This window comes from Aulonocara sp. 'chitande type north' Nkhata Bay, linkage group LG3, assembly GCF_057382095.1.
Source record: "Aulonocara sp. 'chitande type north' Nkhata Bay isolate Kocher_YH1m ecotype deep benthic linkage group LG3, A_spYH_male_GT1.1, whole genome shotgun sequence".
Taxonomy (NCBI): domain Eukaryota; kingdom Metazoa; phylum Chordata; class Actinopteri; order Cichliformes; family Cichlidae; genus Aulonocara; species Aulonocara sp. 'chitande type north' Nkhata Bay.
Genome location: NC_141346.1, coordinates 78,408,128 through 78,422,422, shown reverse-complemented (window position 1 = coordinate 78,422,422; position 14,295 = coordinate 78,408,128). Strand labels below are relative to the sequence as shown.

At 42.9% G+C, this 14,295-nt stretch overlaps 2 protein-coding genes and 1 pseudogene across 3 annotated transcripts in view; all 3 read left to right on the top strand.

Annotated features, from left to right (window-relative positions):
* Positions 1-14,295, top strand: part of LOC147337109 (uncharacterized) — a 360,298-nt gene that overhangs the window by 138,558 nt on the left and 207,445 nt on the right. The gene's annotated exons all lie outside the window — the stretch shown is intronic.
* LOC147337110 (protein NLRC3-like) overlaps positions 1-14,295 on the top strand; it is a 547,272-nt pseudogene that overhangs the window by 350,145 nt on the left and 182,832 nt on the right. The window lies entirely within an intron of this gene.
* Positions 10,885-14,295, top strand: part of LOC147337112 (protein NLRC3-like) — a 48,980-nt gene continuing 45,569 nt past the window's right edge. Inside the window, exon 1 of the mRNA XM_086285794.1 lies at positions 10,885-10,942. The gene's annotated coding sequence lies outside the window, so the exon portion shown is untranslated. The remainder of the gene's footprint in view (positions 10,943-14,295) is intronic.

Here is a 14,295-nt window from a genome sequence, read left to right as displayed (position 1 = left end):
CCCAGAACACGCGACTCTTAGCAAGACATTCTTGGAGATACACGTTTACCTCGTAAAGTCTGGTTAGCGTTGCTGAAAGGTTTTAATTCAACCCAAACGATGATGCTGAAATAAAAGTCCGAGACAAAACTGTTTGGTTCCAGTGTGTCCAAACTCTGATCTTGTGTTTCCTATATTAGAGCTGGAAAGCTGCTGAACACGTTTCCATGTTAGTTCCTGCAGCAGCCACTGAAACAGCATTTCTACAGTCCAGCACTGATTCAGCTCATAACAAGGTTCAGGTTGGTTCCTGCTGTAGACTCTAATAAAAAATGACTATCTATTACAAACCAGACAATTTTTCTTGGATTGACGTTTTGTAAATGTCCACAGCAGTAGGTGGAGGAGGAGGTGGGGCCGTCAGGCAGCAGACTCTCTTTGTAGAACCAGGAAACCAATCAGAAGGAACTCGGGTTAAAGAGAGCGAGGAGGATTCAAATGCAATGATATCCTGCTCAGCTACAGCTGACGGTCAGTGAGAAACAGCAGCTCATTAAAAGTTTTTAAATTACTGACAGACGGAGCAGCTGCTATGTAAAAGTGCAGGTTAGATATTTGGAGCCATCACTGAAATCCTCGATCAGCTCTGCTTTTGACCCCACATCTAAAAATGTCAAAGGACAGTTGGTTTGTAGACGTCAGGCTCTGAGGTTTACCAAGAGAGTCTAACAGGAAGCCCAACAGTGCACGTCAGAACTTCTCTGACACTGTTATACCAGAAATGTCCTTACCTGGTTGGCAAACCCACCAACCTGACACACCTGAAGTCTTTGGCACAAGTTGTGTTGACTATGTTCACTCAGGTGCTTGGTCTTCAGACCATGTTGTGATTGATGAACCTGACTTGACTCCTACCAAGACTGACTCAGATCTCACTGCACCACAGCCAGTAAGGTGGAGGCGCTCTGACAGAGAAAGACATCCACCTGAGAAGTTTCCTTATGAGGAAGTAGGAGAGCCGCTGACCTTGGCTATTAGCTCCTTTTCTCAAACCTCAGCTGTTGCATTCTCCACAACTGTTACTCCACCACGTCCACGTTGGTCAACGATGCATGAAGGGACTCGCCCGGTGGCGCCAGTGTCCGGCAGCCTGGCCTCTATCAGTGCGCCCCAGGGCAGCCGTGGCTACAATGTAGCTGCCATCACCAGTGTGTGAATGTGTGTGTGAATGGGTGGATGACTGAATGTAGAGTAAAGCGCTATACAAATGCAGGCCGTTTACCATTTAAGTCGTGTGGAAATGCGGAGAGTCTGTGAGCTGCATTCACAAACAGGTTGGATCACTCTGAATGACAACGATTAGAGGAGGGTCTTCCATCAGTACCAAGCTCTGCTGATTTTCATTAATAAAACTTAAACCTGCTCAGTGAAAAACAGAGTGAAATCAGACAAGACTGAGTCCACTTTTAACTTTGTTTCGTCAGATTTAACAGGAACTCATCTGAAGATCAGCCTCCTCCCTGTACGGGGAAAATTCCTATCAAGTCTCCACCTGTCCTGCTTCAGGTGAAGCCCCGCCTCCTTCCAGGAATCACCTGTGTGTCTGTGTTTAGTGTGCAGCTGTGCAGCTTGTTGTTGGTGTGTGAAGAAGCTGTAAGTTTGCTCTGTTTCCTCCTTTAACAGTTTGTCTTTAGGAACTTTATGAGCAGATCAGGAAGTGAGACGTTTGTATTTACATAAAATAAAACCAATGAGATGATTTGATGATTGGCTGAATCCACTCTGGTTATCAGTCAGTAACTCTGCACTCAAACATTTGTCTTTGATAAACAGTTTAAAACGATCTGAATGAAACTTTGGATCCATCATCACTGGTGGAACAATGATCGTCCCTTTAACTGGAAACAGATGAAACCAGTTTGTTCTTCAGAAGCCGACATTCAGGTTTTACTGAGTGACGTCAAAACAACATGAAGCTGCTCCAGCTCAGTTCAGGGTCACTGCAAACAGAGATAATCAGAAGTAAATACAGACTCTCTCACACACCATCAATATTTAAGGATGTTTTCACTGCGGTTTAAATCCTACATATACTTGATGTTGATGCAGGAGTAAAGCCTCTCAGAATCAAACACATTTAAGCCTCTGTGACTCAGGACTGTGTGAAGTGCACAATCGAACACTTTTTAATCTGTTTCAAGTTAAACACAATGAAGTGTTCAAAGGAAAAACATGTTACTATGTGAATCCTGCTTGATGGACCAGAGCAGAGCCTCCCTCTGTGCTCTGTTCATCACTCTGTCAGTCTGAGTTATTCATGAAGCACAAGGAGCTGATGATAAGCTGGTTAATGTTGGCACACACACACACTGTGACACTGTCAGACATGAGGAAGTGTGCAGGTAAACTCTGCTCAGAAATGACAATGAGGAGGTACACAGACTGATGGAGCTCATAGAGTGAGACGTTTATTTTACATGAAGTAAACCTGATGTATGATCTGATCTGTGGATCAAACTGATGTGTTTAATAACCTGTTGTTTAGGGCTGGGCGATATGGCCTCAAATCCATATCACGATATATTCTTCTGTATAACATATTTTCCACACTTAAAATCCTTTAATTTCCTCAAAAATCGAGAGTGTGCCTTATGTATGAATTCTGGTTGTGCTTACTGACCTCGAACCGATTTTGGCTGCAGAAATCTGTTAAAAATGTTTTAGTACAACTTTGGTAAGCAGCACTGCTTGATGGATCGTCAGAGCATTACGGCTGCCGTAGGGAGGAGCTTCACGGAGTAATCTGGGTCCTAAACTCCGACAGCTTCAGGTACCAAAGTCAAACGAACACAAAGAGTTAAAAATGGTCTAAATTCTTTCATCTTTAATTAAATCATCAGCGTTGCTGCTTTACCAGGTGTAACAATTAAGTTTAACATCCAGGTAGGGCTGCTCAATTAATCGAATTTTAATCTCGATTACGATCTGGGCTTTCAACGATCATTAAAAATGACTGAGCCGATTATTAGCCCCTCCCTCGTGCTTTACTCTCGCGCTGCTCCGTGTGGCAAATCGAGCGCACCTCTCTGCATTTCAAACACGTGTCACAACAATTAAGAGCAGCGGCCTCCAACCTTTTTTGCTCCACGGACCAGTTTATGCCGGACAATATTTTCACGGGCCGGCCTTTAAGGTGTCGCGGATAAATACAACAAAATAAAACTAGTACCGGTACCGAAAAAAAGAAAATTTATTCATAACACACGTGAAAAGACCCAGGAAAACCAAGTCAACGATAAAAACGATAACAAAATAACGTGGAAAACCGATAAAAACCCTGAAAACTATACATTTCACACCTGAGCCTCAACTCTCGCGGCCCGGTACCAAACGACTCACCGACCGGGACCGGTCCGAGGCCCGGGGGTTGGGGACCGCTGATTAAGAGGACCCGAGGGAAGCTTGGAAAGCTAAACAGAAGTTATTTGGAGAGGAGAGTGACTGCTGTTGGTTGAAAAGAGGTAAAAAAACTTCAGTGGTTTGGAAACATGGGTTCAGTCAGACGTGGATCAAGTAGACTGTGTGTAAACTTTGCTACGGTGTCGTAGCTGCACCACAGAGCAACACTGCAAAGTTCACTAAACATAGATGTTTACATTTTTCATTTATTTTTTTATATTGCAAACATTTGCACTGTTATCAGTATTTGCACACTATTTTATATTATTTTTTGACAACCTTTAAAGTCATTATTCAACACATTGTTATTGTTAAATAAATATTGTCAAATAATTGAGATCTCAATTTCAATGAAAATAACCGTGATTATCATTTTTGCCATAATCGAGCAGCCCTACATCCAGGCATCCATGAAAACAGAATTTATTCAATTTAACGGAGTTAGAAGTTAACAGGAAGTTAGCTCGCTAGTTTCCACCTAAACATTTCATAGCATATTCTGACTGAGAGATTTTTGAAACTAATTCAAACGTACAGCTCTGCTATCACTTCCAACATAAATGAAGACTAAACAGCAGTGGCGTTTGCAGGGTTACTGAAGTTGGACTACCTGGTATATAATGTTGTGCTACATGACTGCTAGCGACACAGCTATGTTAGCATAACATTAGCACAGTGAAGCTGGAGGATGAATGCTAACTTTTTGGCTTTCGCCATATTTCAATAGTGCTTCATCTCTTTGTTATGACTGTCGCCCGCCATAATTGCAGATGATAATTGTTGTAGCTGCTGCGATGCTTTCGACCAAAACAGGCGCAGCTTGATGACATCATCAACATGCGGTATAGTCACAATCTCTATCGTTGGCCAAATTTATATCGTTTCTATCGTATATCGTTTCTATGGCCCACCCCTACTGTTGTTACTGTTGATCAGCTGAGATCAGCTGTGCTACAAACTGGAACTCTGCTGAACTGGATTTACTCGTTTCGTGAACTTTTAAGAACGAATGCTTCCTTGGCTGAAAGCAGTGAACATAATTTAAAAAACAGCTTTACTTGCACATAAATCTGTCAGTAAAGTCTGGATAATAAATTCTGGTGGTGTTATAGGTTCTCTTGGTCAGCTTGGTGTTGGTTTGGCTCCTGCATAAAACAGTTTGCTCTCATATTTGACACTGACAGGAACAAAGAGTAAAAAACACGACAACCAAACTAAAAAAGAGAGACGAGTTAAAGCAGAAGATATTTTGTGTGTCAGAACATGTGATCCTCACCAAGAGAGAAAAGCTCTGATTATTGTTGCTGAACTGTGATGGTGAACAGTCTCCTCTGTTGATCCCAGTGTGACTGAAGTCCGTGTGATGAGTGAGGACTGAGCCTGTGTTGGTCGATCGTCTCTAAACAGGATGTGAAGCATCAGTTCAGTCGTATTAAAGCCCTGAATAAACAGTCCTTCTGGATCCACTGTCTGTGTTTGGCTCCTCATCTTCAAAGACTCAACACAAGATGTTGGTCACATCAACATAAAACACAGGATTTGCTGCAGATGTTGAAGTGTGTTCTCCATATGAGAGAAGCTGCTGATCGTGTTTGTATGTTAGCACCTGTAGGATCGATGAACAGCTCTGACTCAGTTCACTAACCAGGCTCAGGGGAATAACTGGGATATTTCCCCAACAGAGACGTCCTGCTGGGATCGTTTTCCTGCTCTACACTCTGGTGTTTCTGCTCAAAGAACAAGAAAATGAATTTCCATGAGCCTACAGATCGTGGACTTCTTTGAGAAACTTAAAGAAGACGCTTTTCTTTCCTTAGATTGAACTTAAACAAAGGATTTGAGGAGAAGAAAAGTTTTTAAAGATCAATTAAACATATTAATAAATATTCTGTTTATTTTACGTTATTTAGGTGTTTAGGTTATTTTTCTGTAACACGTCTGCTCTCGAGTCGTTATCAACAGTGTATCAATGCATTCCTGTGGGTGGAGACAGAAACACACACCCAAAAAGAGCTCAGAGCAAGAATAAAAGAGGAGGAGACAGGATCAGAGTGGGACAGTGGAGCTTGTTGTTGGTGTCTCTGTGTGAAGAAACTGTAAGTTTGCTTTGTTTCCTCCTTTAACAGTTTGTTTGTTTCTGTGATGTTTGGACCTGATGTTCTCCATCACACCGACACTCTCTCTCCCCTCTGTTCCATATGTGACAGAGGGGAGAGAGAGTCTCTCACTCAGAGAACCAAGGTTACAATGTAACCACACGTTCCGCTCTTGTGTTTGAATCCTCATGATTATAGATTATTGATTGGCTGGAATCAAACAGTTTGAAGAACATTTATTCGTGTGGTAGTTTCAGCTGCTGCTCACAAATCTGATAACAGGAACAAGTTAGTTCCACGAGGAAGACGTTCGTCTGGGCGCGTTGGCCTCGTCGGTCATGTGACCGTGTTACTGTTCGGGCTCAAACTGATACGAGTGGTTTAGCAGGTGTGACAGGACGATGCTGCACAGCCTCATTGTTCAGGTGTGAGTCAGACTCTGAGTCTTTATACAGTCCTGTTTAACAACATGTTGTTCCTGTTGATGTGTCACAGAGATCAGCTGTGCTAAACTCTGCTGCGTGCAGCTACTAGTTTCTCTAGTTTGGTGATGGAAACGTTGATGAGACTGTTTCCATCACCAAACATCATGAGGAACACCTCTGAGTCTGATTCTGACTCTGTGCATAAAACCACAAATATCCCTTCATGTCTGTTCATCTGATTCTGTAACGTGAGAAACTTTGATGTCTGAGTTTTGAATCATTAATCATTAAAGTCCAGACTCGTAATTCTTAGAGGTTGGACTCAGCAGACGCTCCATAACACAACATCATCACAGTCCTTCAGTTATGATTTCATATGATTGAGTTTTGAGTGTTACAGTGATGTGTTTTCATGTTGTTGCAGGTCTCTGAGTGTCAGTGAAACCTGTCAGTTAAAACGAAGATCTTTCACTTCATTTCCCTCACTGCGTTTCTAGACCTGATTTTCTGATTTACATGCGCTCACTTCCTGTGTTGTGACAAGTTAATTATCCTGAGTGCGCACTGGGCAGGGAGACTCCGCCTCCATTAAAACAAACTAGATGTGGAAGTAGTGACGTTTTAGTTTAGTGCAGACGTGAGAGATGAGTGTCGTTACATTACTGTTCATTTTCTGTTACAGCGTTTATTGTCCACACGTGTGATCAGACAGGATTATTTCAACGATCTCATGTTTATTTTATCCTCCTGTAACTTTATGAAGAGCTAAACTGTCAGCACTAGTTAGTCCTTATAAGAACTGTTTGTGAGCTAAGAATCAACAATGACAAAGACTGTGAGTGTCATGCAGTGACTCCTCAGAATTAGGCTGATTTTTAAGTTTTGTGTCAATCAAAGCTAGAAGCTGGTGTAGCGTTGAGCTCTATTGTTGATTAATTAAAAAAATATATGTAAAAGAAAAAAGGACTAGATGTGTTTTCTGTCTTTAGAAAAAGGTAAAATTGGTTATATTTTGTTGGGCTAATTCTGACCAATCGTGACAGTCCAGAACTTTTCCCTGCTGCTGTATCCTGTAACAATCAGTGTTGGGACTAACGTGTTCGTAAATAACGCGTTAGGTGTGATGATAACGCCAACTGATTTTAGTTTTATGATTCCTGGCTCCCATCTATGAGGTTTCTCATGTTTGTAAAAGTTACCTCATCATCCTCAGAGTCATCCTCCTCAACTGGCTGCTACTTTATGAAAACCATATGTAACACCTGCACATGTGTTTGAAAAAACAAACGCTTTGATTTTGACACCCCAAGAAAATCTTCCTAGATCTGCACGTGTTCAGAGTAAGAGCAGAATAAACAGCAGCAGAAGCTGATTGATGAACAGCTGAATGACATATCAGCTGTAGCTGCAGCATCTGCACAGAGTTTGATTGGCTAACGCTGATTTGTTTGTTTTTTTAAACAGGACAGCAGAGAGAGAGAGGAGGAGATGAAGAGTGCAGCAGATTGATGAAACAGTGAAGAAGAGGTGAGCATCTGACAGAGCAGAGCCAGTTTAAAGGAGCCTCACAAGCTCACACATGACAGCTTCATCAACATGGAGCTCTGAGTGTTTATTAAAGGATCATTGGACGCTCTGACACAGCTGACTGCAGCCTTTAGCTGTGAGCACACAGTGTCTCCATGAGCCTACAGATCGTGGACTTCTTTGAGAAACTTAAAGAAGACGCTTTTCTTTCCTTAGATTGAACTTAAACAAAGGATTTGAGGAGCAGAAAAGTTTTTAAAGAGAAATTAAACATATTAATAAATATTCTGATTATTTTACGTTATTTAGGTGTTTAGGTTATTTTTCTGTTTTCTGTCACACGTCTGCTCTCGAGTCGTTATCAACAGTGTATCAATGCATTCCTGTGGGTGGAGACAGAAACACACACCCAAAAAGAGCTCAGAGCAAGAATAAAAGAGGAGGAGACAGGATCAGAGTGGGACAGTGGAGCTTGTTGTTGGTGTCTCTGTGTGAAGAAACTGTAAGTTTGCTTTGTTTCCTCCTTTAACAGTTTGTTTGTTTCTGTGATGTTTGGACCTGATGTCCTCCATCACACCGACACTCTCTCTCCCCTCTGTTCCATATGTGACAGAGGGGAGAGAGAGTCTCTCACTCAGAGAACCAAGGTTACAATGTAACCACACGTTCAGCTCTTGTGTTTGAATCCTCATGATTATAGATTATTGATTGGCTGGAATCAAACAGTTTGAAGAACATTTATTCATGTGGCAGTTTCAGCTGCTGCTCACAAATCTGATAACAGGAACAAGTTAGTTCCACGAGGAAGACGTTCGTCTGGGCGCGTTGGCCTCGTCGGTCATGTGACCGTGTTACTGTTCGGGCTCAAACTGATACGAGTGGTTTAGCAGGTGTGACAGGACGATGCTGCACAGCCTCATTGTTCAGGTGTGAGTCAGACTCTGAGTCTTTATACAGTCCTGTTTAACAACATGTTGTTCCTGTTGATGTGTCACAGAGATCAGCTGTGCTAAACTCTGCTGCGTGCAGCTACTAGTTTCTCTAGTTTGGTGATGGAAACGTCGATGAGACTGTTTCCATCACCAAACATCACGAGGAACACCTCTGAGTCTGATTCTGACTCTGTGCATAAAACCACAATTATCCCTTCATGTCTGTTCATCTGATTCTGTAACGTGAGAAACTTTGATGTCTGAATTTTGTTCTATCATTAAAGGATGTTGGCTGCTGTGTTTGCACATGCTCAGTGTGACAGGATGTTGGCTGCTGTGTTTGCACATGCTCAGTGTGACAGGATGTTGGCTGCTCTGTTTGCACATGCTCAGTGTGACAGGATGTTGGCTGCTCTATTTGCACATGCTCAGTGTGACAGGATGGTGGCTGCTGTGTTTGCACATGCTCAGTGTGACAGGATGTTGGCTGCTGTGTTTGCACATGCTCAGTGTGACAGGATGTTGGCTGCTGTGTTTGCACATGCTCAGTGTGACAGGATGTTGGCTGCTGTGTTTGCACATGCTCAGTGTGACAGGATGGTGGCTGCTGTGCTTGCACATGCTCAGTTTGACAGGATGTTGGCTGCTGTGTTTGCACATGCTCAGTGTGACAGGATGTTGGCTGCTGTGAAAGCTGAATGCTCTGTGGTTAGAAGTGATGTCACACATTAGGATAACTGTGCTCGCTCTCTGTCAGAGTAACAGAGAGCGAGCAATTTGACCACATGACCCTCAGTACACAGCATGATGTGCGCTGTAAACAGGAAGTAGAGGAGCAGGACTGAGGTAAACCTCTGAGGGATCAAACTAAGACTGAGCTCCAGATGTTTCCACATGTTTCTGCTCTGCGTGTGTTTGATGATTTCAGGTATAGATGATGGAATATGACCAGTCTGATGTGAGCCTGCTTCTCTGACAGCTCCTCACCTCTCTGTGCTGCCCCCTGCTGGCTCTGATCATTACTGACTGAGTCCTTGCTGCCACTTTATTAGGTACAGCTTGCTAACACAGGCTCAGACCTGCTTTGCCTTCAGAGCTGAGCCTTAAATCTTCATGGCTCAGATTCAGCAAAGTGCTGGAAACATCCCTCAGAGTCATGTGATCAGTGACGTCTGCTTTCAGCACTGACAGATAGAAAAGTGCATCCACATAAACAGGATATATAATAATAATAATCAAATGCTGATTTTTTTTCAGCCCTTTGTCTGAATGCTAATCCAGCTGTGTGTGTTTGTAATGACAGTAAATAAATGTCAGACTTACAGCTCCTGCTTTACTGCATTAAAGTGATCAGATGACTTCAGCACTTTGACATGGATGGTAGTGAAAGCAGGAAATGACAAATGTAGCACAGCAGCAGCGTTTAACAGAAACTCTGGGATGAACATCATTCATAGAACAGCTTCCAGCTTCTTTTGCTCGGCTACAGTTTGGATGGATTTGCATTTAAAGATGCAACAAGACTAAAATGGTTAGGGTCAGGAGGTCAAAGGTCAGAGCTCCTGTGGGTCTGAGGGCGGCCTCACGCTGGAGAAGGATGAAGGAGTCTGACCTGAGCCAGTGTTTGACATGAACACATCAGCACTGCTGTCAGTGAGCCTAACGACAGCCGTTAGCATCATTTCAGTGTTTCAGTCATAAAAACACTTCCTGTCTCTGTGGTGGTTACAGTGACATCATGCAGTTTGTGCTTTGACCTCCAGAGGGCGACAAATCAGCACAGACAGAGAGCTCCATTCAAACTTTGCTGCCATCAGGAATAATTCTTCAAATATAATCATCAGTGTTTGAGCAGTTATGATATCAGGGACAATCTAGACATGTGTGACAATACTGAACATGTCACATGACACACCTCAAACATCATGTGATCCACTCTCAGTCTGCACTTTCATTCATGACTTCAACAGGTTGAAATGAGCTTTGAAGAAACATTCAGTGAAATAAATCTTTCATGGATTCATGTGAGCAGCAGATGAACTTTGTACCAACAACATCTTCAATAACAGAGTCTGAATGAAGCTCAGGTGTTGATGCTGCTCACTGATTGGACGCTTGCTTTCAGCTCTGCTCTCAGTCTTTACTGCACAGGTGAAGGTAGAAAGTGTGACTGGATCTATAGACTGGAAACAGAGAAACATGCTGAACATTTGAAGCTTTGCAGCAGAAATGTTCATGTTACAAATACAGCAGAGCTGATCTGGGATCAGTGTGTTCACACCTGCAGCTACAACAAGGTTTCATGTCTCCACACGTCAGCATGTGAACTTTACTCTGACTCAGTCTGAGCAGTCAGACGGCATATTTTTAAAGTTAACACATCAGCACACACAGAGCTGAGCCCCTCCCACCTGTGCTGAGTTTCAGGTGGAGCCCCGCCTCCTTCCAGGAAGCAGCTCACCTGTGTGTCCGTGTTTAGTGTCCAGGTGTGGAGTGGAGCTTGTTGTTGGTGTGTGAAGAAACTGTAAGTTTGCTTTGTTTCCTCCTTTAACACTTTGTCTTTAGGAACTTTACTGTTTGTTCAGCTCGTGTTTGATTTCTTCACACAACAAACTGTGTGTGTTTGTATTTCCGGTCTCTCCATTAAAGTCAGTGTGTAATGTTTCCTGGCTAACATCAGCTGTGTGCAGCTTAGTTCAGCACAAATCTGCCGCTCCATAGTTCACGGTAACGGACTCACAGCTGGACCAACGAGGCCGAGTGTGTCCGCCACTCTGAGCTACGTTCGTGTTTGTGTACTTGTAGTTTGTACTTTGAGTTCACTCAGAGCCCACAGAGGACGCAGCGTACGTGATGACGTCACAGCCCTTTACCTCCTTTACTGTCACTGTGATTAATATTTACACACGAGACACCTGCAGAGCTCTGACGCTAAGCTAGCACACAGCATGCTAACGCTAAGCTAACGCTAAGCTAACACTAAGCTAAAGCTAAGCTAGCACACAGCATGCTAACACTAAGCTAACGCTAAGCTAGCCAAGAACCCAGAGTGAGGTTAAAGCTAGTGATGGGCAGATGAAGCCCCATGAAGCACTGAAGCTTTTCATCCAATTGGTTCACCCCAACGCGAAGCTTCTTGAAGCTTCATTTGCTCTAGTAGGACACCTACTGGACGTAAAAATATTAGTTGGCATGAATTTGAAGAGTGTGGCCTTTTTGCACACAGCCTGTAAATGTCAACAACAAAAGGAGTGTGTAAAACATGTATATTGTAGTGATGCAGTGTACTGTGTATATTTATACTGGCAGTATGGAACATGATTATTTGGAAATGCCTAAAATGGAAATGATCATATACTGTGAGGTGAGGTGTGGACAGTGGTTGTGCTTTTGTAACATTGAGGCAAGGACAGTGATTAGTGTTTAGGGGACACATCATTGGTTTTTGTTAAAAAGAAACAGTTTCTCCACTGTGGCAGGTCGTAGGCGATTTTTTTTTTCTAAACTGTCTCTAACTCTCACTAACCGCAACTCTCCATCAAACGCCCACATTTTGTCTGAGGGGTTTATATCGCTGTCATAGCTCGCGGCAAAGTTCGAACCGCTTCCTGAACCAGTCACGTGGTACAGCCGGGCAGCGAGGCTTCGGACGTCATCATTTTCAGCTCCTCCCATAAATGAAGCAAGCCTCGATACGCGCTTCGCGGAAACGCCCCCTCCATTACTCGACACACGCTTCGAAGCCTCGATACAGAACGTCACATCACTAGTTAAAGCTGAGTAAACACTGACCCCAGACCAGCACCGTGATAAAGTGAGCTGCTGCTGCTGAACTTGAACAGGTAACAAAGTGATGAGCAGTCAGGCTGCAGGTTTCTACCTGTTCATGTTTCTACAGTAGAATCACTTTGAAGTGTCTTTGTGCTGTTTCATCTTTGATTTGTGTTCATAAACACTCAGAGAAACATCACGTGACCTCATCAGGATCTGTGTTGGTGTGTGGGGCTGTACCTCAGCTTTATGTTGTTACATGCTCATTTGTTCATTTTAACATCAAAGTAATGTTATGAGGAGTAATGAAGTAACGTACTCCATTACTTTTAATCAAAGTGTTCTGTGTAATATGTGTAATAATGACTGTTTTGAGTAATGACCAACACTGATCACAACAAAGAGGAAATGCCTCCAACATGCACAAACATTTGAGCCACAACATGCAGTTAATGTGCACAAATGTCTTTGATATGCTGCTCAGTGATGGTGGTGACTGTCAGAGCAGAGCTACTGAGAATCAATAAGTAATATCAATGATGGGATCAGAATCACTAAATTCTTCTCATCCCTGTCAGTATCATACATGTGCTGTATAATGTGATAAATGTAGAGGTGCTGGCTGTTCTCTCACTCTGCTGTTTAGCTGTAAAGGACGCCTCCCTGCCTTTGTCTCATTCATGACCTTTAATAGTCTCTTCTAACATGCAGAGATCTGTATGATCTGTTTCATAGAGTCTAACCAGCCTGTACAGGTAACAACAACAGTCACTGCATCACTGACACACAAACGTCATCTCTGTCAATAACAACATTCATACATGGAATAAAAACACATCAGTGGATCATTGCTGGAGCTGATGTTTGTGCTCCTGGTGCAAAGGCTCTCAGTTTCCTCCTTGAAATAACATCAGTGGTGGGTCAGCGACATGCTTTCTTTCCCTCTCAGGTTTAAATATCTGGGACTCTCCACCGTTTGGTTTTAGAGCTGAAGAAGCTTCTCTGATGAAACGTCTTCCAGAAACTTAAAGACGTCTCTTTTCTCTCCAAGCTCCTTAGATCACATGACCTGGATGACTGAACCTACAGACATATTGACCTGGTTTCTAGGTAGAGCTGGGCGATAGAACGATAACGATATGTATCGCGATATAACTTTTTCTCGATAGAAAAATTAAACTATTGCGATAGACCTCGCCGCTCTTGTCCTCTTAAAAAAAAAAAAAAAAAAAAGGTCAGCCAATCCAAATTAAGTAGCGCAGAGCCGAACCAATCACAGCCGCAGCGTCACGTCACGTGACTTGTTACGTACAGCACAAGTGTCAAGCCGCACGTGTGTTTGTTTGGGAAGCAGCCAGCGGGTAATGGAGGAAATGAGTGTGCCGGCTAGAAAAATCAACCGAGTGTGACCGAAGAGAAAACAGATGATGGTTCCAACGCCGGAGAGATTGTCGAACGGAAGAGCCATAGAAGCTCCGTAGTGTGAAGGTATTTCGGCTATTTCAAGTCTGACAAAAACAGAGTAGCGTTCACTGTAAATTGTGCCGAAAGCAAGTCTGGAAATACAATAAACTGGTGCATGCGTCACACTGTGCGCCACGTTATTGTTTCGGTGAAATGAATTTCTACAATACTGTTAATTCTACTCTCTGCAGTGTTTAAATGCTTACATATACACACAGTTACTGTCCCTCCACACATACGACTCGGTTCTGCTTCTATGCCCCAGCTTTGTTTACTTTTTCCCACCGAGGCTTCTAGACTTCTGATTGGCCAACATTTCTGCACGGTTAGGAATCTAGCGCCACCTGCTGCTTTGGCATGTTCATAGCAGCGTTTTCCTTCATTTCTGCCTTTATGTGTGGACGGGATTATTTTTTAAAACGGAAACGGAAAATCTCCGTTTTCAAAAATACCCGTGTACGTGTGGACGTAGCCTCAGTCTCTGACTGGAAGCGCTAATTCGTCATTCGGCTTTTGTCAGACTAAAGTAACTGTTAAAACTGTTTGAAAAGCTCAGCTATACAACAAGGAGAGATTGAGAATTTCCTTTTAGTTCTCAGTTTATTTGATATTGACAAAAGTTAGTCAGTTTTGTCTGTTCTT